This window comes from Labeo rohita, chromosome 5, assembly GCF_022985175.1.
Source record: "Labeo rohita strain BAU-BD-2019 chromosome 5, IGBB_LRoh.1.0, whole genome shotgun sequence".
NCBI classification, from domain to species: Eukaryota; Metazoa; Chordata; class Actinopteri; order Cypriniformes; family Cyprinidae; genus Labeo; species Labeo rohita.
The window spans coordinates 20,999,536-21,005,192 of NC_066873.1; positions in this window are offsets into that span (position 1 = coordinate 20,999,536).

Here is a 5,657-nt window from a genome sequence, read left to right on the forward strand (position 1 = left end):
CACAACTCCTCTTTGTGATTTTTTTTTTTTTTTTTTACAGATTACCAGAATACGAGTGATTGACATAAATAGGAGAGGAAGTCAATATGTTGACCAAGACCTGCATATTTAGGTTAGCAGCTGAAAATGGAACAGCAGATGATTAAATCAATACTGATCAGGGTTATTGATCCCTGAAAACTTAAGTGTAAGAATTATTGTGGACGTTACTTTTTCCGATGTGTTCCAATTATTCTTTTGCATTGAATAGAAAGCAAGTACAAAAATCTATTTTATTTATGCTGTAAGTTTTTGAAATGTTGTTCAAATCAGTTTCAGCTGATGTGGTCCTCTATAATGATACGTGCACAATAGGACAATTATCATATGTACCTACTGTAATACACTGGTGTGTCTGTGTGTGTATGTGTGTGTGTAAAGGTAGGCCTACAAATGTCTGGAACACACTTGTAATTAGACAGCATTGATGTCATTGTGTTGAAAAGTCTGTGGGTTAAAAGGAGCTCTAGCTACTGTAATTACATCTCCTGCTCTCTATCTGAGTGCATTTTGGCTAATTATTCTCCCCCTCATGACTCATGACTGCTGTAGCATCTTATTTAAAACCATTCTCTAGGTATTTATCAGTGTTAACACAGGGAGGTGATGCTTTGAGAGGAGACCATTATTGAGCTGGTATGTTGGGAAATGCAACTAAAGCTATATTAAAATTAATGAAATGTTTTAAAGAATTAAACCTGTCATCAGGGTGCATGTGTGTACAGGTTTCCCTTGTGTAGGCCCCTATGTGCTTATTGCAAAACTGAAAGTTAAGCCTGAGATTGAATGAATGAGTAAGAGTGAAGAAGAGTATCCAAAATGAAATCTGTCTGAGGATTAATCTACATATGGAAAATACCCTGGTCATGCACACTGTTGACTGGAACACTGAGAGAAAATCACCAAGGCCTAAAGGTGCAAAGGTGTAATTTACATTTCACTGATCATTTATTTTGTACTGCATGGCTTATACTATGAGTCATTCATGACAAATAAATTCCACAAGCAAACATTTCCACTAAAAGGGGGATTAAAGGGGAATAATGGAAGACTGATCTCAACATGTCAATCCTCAGGTAACACAAAAATCAAATGAGTTCAAAAGGGTGTAAAGACACTTATATTTCAGTAAAATGTATTGATTCTATCAAACAAGGTCATTGAATAATTGAACTGAACTGATCTGAAAACTACTATTGTATTATGTTCTGTAGAACCTCTCTATAGAAATGAATGATTAATTAATCCCATTTGTTGACACTGACAGTTTTTTTGTGTTTTGAAGCTGCTTTGAAGTAAACTGTGAAGTATTGCTGTTTTCTTATGTACCCTCTGAGTGAAACAGCCAGTAGGTGTCTCCAAAAACACAAATGTAGTTCCGCAACAAGTCAGTAGGTTCATGAGGGTTATATTATATATTATAAGTGCTGTTTAAAGGGATAGTTCACCCAAAAATGAAAACGCTGTCATTAATTACTCACTCTCATGTCATTCCAAACCCGTAAGACCTTTGGTTATCTTGGGAACACAAATTAAGATATTTTTGATAAAATCCGAGAGCTTTCTGACCCTGCATAGACAGCAATGCAACTGAAACGTTTAAGACCCAGAAAGGTAGTAAGGACATTGTTAAAATAGTCCATTTGACATCAGTGGTTCAACTTTAATTTTAAGAAGCTATGAGAATACTTTTTGTGCACAAAAAAATAAATAAATAAATAAATAACAACTTTATTCAACAATTTCTTCTCGTCCGTATTTTCACCGTTGATGAAAATGTCACATGGACTATTTTATTGATGTCCTTACTACCTTTCTGGGTCTTTAACACGCTAGTTGCGTTGCTGTCTATGCGGGGTCAGAAAGATCTGATTTTATCAGAAATATCTTAGTTTGTGTTGTGAAGATAAACAAAGGTCTTACAGGTTTGGATTGACATGGGTTTTCATTTTTGGGTGAACTATCCCTTTAAGAAGTGATTAGAACGACATGTAAAGTCCCTTCACAAACTTACATATACAAATGTCTGCCTTGTTACTGTATTACAATGAGATAAAATGAATTTATAATACTCACTAGCTAAAACACAATCTCACTCTGGTTATGAATTTGTAGTTATGAGTCTTTTAAATGATTTTTCCCCCATTTGATTGTGGCATTATGTATTTTCTGAGTGTTTGTGGAGGCAAATTAACTTTGAGAGTACAGATAGATGATGTTTATATTGAATGAATTTAATGACAGAGCAATTAACCTTTCGTATAGTGTCTGTTGGTGTCTAATAACTTTACATAGTAAATAAATGGAATACTCTTTAATAAAGCATCAGTAATTCACTAAAACTAGATTGCAGTTAAAGCTGGACTGTAGGAAATACATAAGGTGGCAAACATTTTTACACCACTGCAAATTAATGACGTAAATGCAATTTGCTTTTGCTAAATGTTCTAAAACGGGACCAAATTACAAGGAAGTGTGAGTAAACATCAACCCGTCCACTCTGAGGCTACAGTTACCTTTAGAAACCGAGGGATGAGGTGGCACTTCATGCATGAGATCTCTCGACTATTGGAAACCATGACTTTCCCGGACACAAGCTGGAGACATTAATCTAGCATAATCAGGATTAATGCAGAACACAGCCCTCTTACTCGCACTGACAGATGGCTTCAATTACGTGAGCACTTTAATACATTTAAGAGAGCACGAGTCATAAACTCATCGATTAGATTAGCAAAACTCAAAACAAGTGCAGGTCTGTTCCAGGAATTGCAGAAAAATTAATACAATTCCTTAAGGGAAAAAAGAAATAGTCATCTGAAAACTCTCAACACACTTTAAAACTTTAGAGAAGACAGCTTGAGTTGAAAGTGCAAAAGGATAAAACATAAACATAATTATCTCCTTTAATGACTAGGGAGCATTTTGGACTAATTTTATGATTCAGTAAGCATATCAGTCCCATGGGAGAGCTACACCCAGCACCACAGAATAAAAGACACTCTCAGCATATTGCATCTCAGGAAATAGGGAGTCTGATATTTATGTGGGAGTACAGTAGGTCTGCCAGGGCTGCCATGGCACTTTGGCCATTAGATAATTGCAGGGACGTACTTCACTGCAGTTCTCTGAACGGATCTTTTAGTTGCTGTTATCTTTATATCGATTTTGTTTATCCAGTCTGAATGTGTAATACCTATGGGGGCAATCAAAAGAGCTGGGAGTCAGAACAGTCTCATTGACTGAAGCCACAGACTCAGCGCACCATTTAGCAGTGACGCGAATAAGAAATATTTTGTCTGGAGCTCGGCTGAGTCATTTTTAATCTGCCGCTAAATCTGTCCTGCTATAATGCCTTCTTTTTCTGAAATGTGCCTGCTTTTACTTTGAGTCATAGCTTACTATTAAAATGACATGGTACAAAAACTATATCTTGCATTACTATACAATATTATAATTCTACATTGCAGTTTTGTTATACAGATTAATATGATTATACAGAGCAAAGTATAGCCTATACTATTCATATAACTAGCATTCCAAACTACATTATATTCATTTTCAAAAACGTACATACAAGTTGGCAAAGCTGTGACTGAAATCTGTGTTGCTGTTTGTCTACCACTAGATGTCACTCTGATAGTGTTTGAATTGTTGAATAAAGCTCAACGATTGTATGGACGGAAATTCAGGGCTAACAGAGAACACTTCACTATTAAAAATGTGACATTACATATTACATGACATAATATTATTGGTTGATGACACTAGTTAGAAGTTGATATTAAGATGTTACATAATAAGTGGGATGTCTTGCTTGTGTTCATGCTGTCATTCTTGTGCACAGACGTTTTCATAGTGTAGACAGTGAAAGTGTTGGTGCAACAGTGCTCACTACTGCTTCAGCTCCAACATGCTGCGTCTCTGAATGAGCCGATTACTGTAAAATTGCAATCAGTGTTGGTAAAGTGGAAGCAAATACAATTGTGACCCTGGACCACAAAATCAGTCATAAGTAGCACTGGTATATTTGTAGCAATAGCCAACACATTGTATGGGTCAAAATTATAAATCTTTCTTTTATGACAAAAATCATTAGGATATTAAGTAAAGATCATGTTTCATGAAGATATTTTATAAATTTCTGTAAATATATCAAAGCTTCATTTTTTATTAATATGCATTACTAAGAACTTCATTTGAACAACTTTAAAGGCGATTTTCTCAATATTTAGATTTTTTTTTTTTTTTTTTTTTTTTTTTTTTTTTTTTTGCACCCTCAGATTCCAGATTTTCAAATATTGCCCTATCCCAACAAACCTTTATTCAGCCTTCAACTGATGTATAATCTCAATTTCAAAAAATTTATCCTTATGACTGCTTTTGTGCTCAAGGGTCACAATTAAACAAAAGGGTAATTTCTCTATAAAATTACAGGTTAAAAAAAACAAAACGAAAAAATGGAAATGTGAGAGTTGGGAAGATTTGATGTGCGCATAATCATTGACTCGCTCACTATTCCCTGTATAGTGAAAGCCACATAGTTTACAATATAGACAATATGGATTATTTTGTTAACTTCCATGAGGAGTACTATTTAGACAAATACGTAACTTGTTTTTGATACTATAAAGCGTTTTTGATTTGTGTCACTGCACTGTAAGGCAATGATTATTAGAATACAGTAACACACTGTAAATGCTATGGTTAGATTTCTGACTAGGACTAAAAAGAGGGAACACATTACTGTAGTTCTCACCTCTCTTCACTGGTTGTCCATGGATTTTTATATTAAATTCAAAATTCTGCTGTTAGTGTGTAAGGCCTTGACTAGACTTGCCCCCCAATACATCTGTGATCTTTTGTCTCCTTATTCCTGTTGAGACATTTGAGTTTTTAACAGTCCCCTCCCATAAATGCAACTCCAAAGAGATCAAGCCTTTTCAGCTGTGGCCCACAATCTGTGAAATACTCTCCTTTTCCATGTGATGCCTGCTTTTCTTTGCTCAGTTAAACCTGAACTTAAAACTATTATTCTGTGGCTTCAAATGTGACCCTGGACCACAAAACCCATATTAAGTAGCACAGGTATATTTGTAGCAATAGACAACAATGATAGATTTTTCTTTTATGCCAAAAATCATTAGGATATTAGACAAAGATCATGTTCCATGAAGATATTTTGTAAATTTCCTACTATAAATATATATAAAACTTAATTTTAGATTAGTAATATGCATTGCTGAGAAGTTCATTTGGACAACTTAAATGGAAAACGGAACGCTTATTTATTCAGCTGTATATTTTTTGCTGTATAAATCTCAATAAATAAAAAAAACCTTATGACTGGTTTTGTGGTCCATGGTCACAATTATTAAATAGGCCTCTGACTTTATTGTTGGGTTAATGGCGTTATTTAAAAATATAAATCAAAAGTAAAAAATGTAACTTTTACATCGACGCTACCTTAAATTACCGTTAAACCTCGACTGAAGTTGTGGAGCGTCTTGAATTGCGACGCTGTAGCTTTAAGGAGGGGGCGGGCTGCGCAGCGATGACGCAGGAATAATAATGAAAGGATGCTTGAAAATTCCTCCTAGACTGCAGCGTGTGTGGTG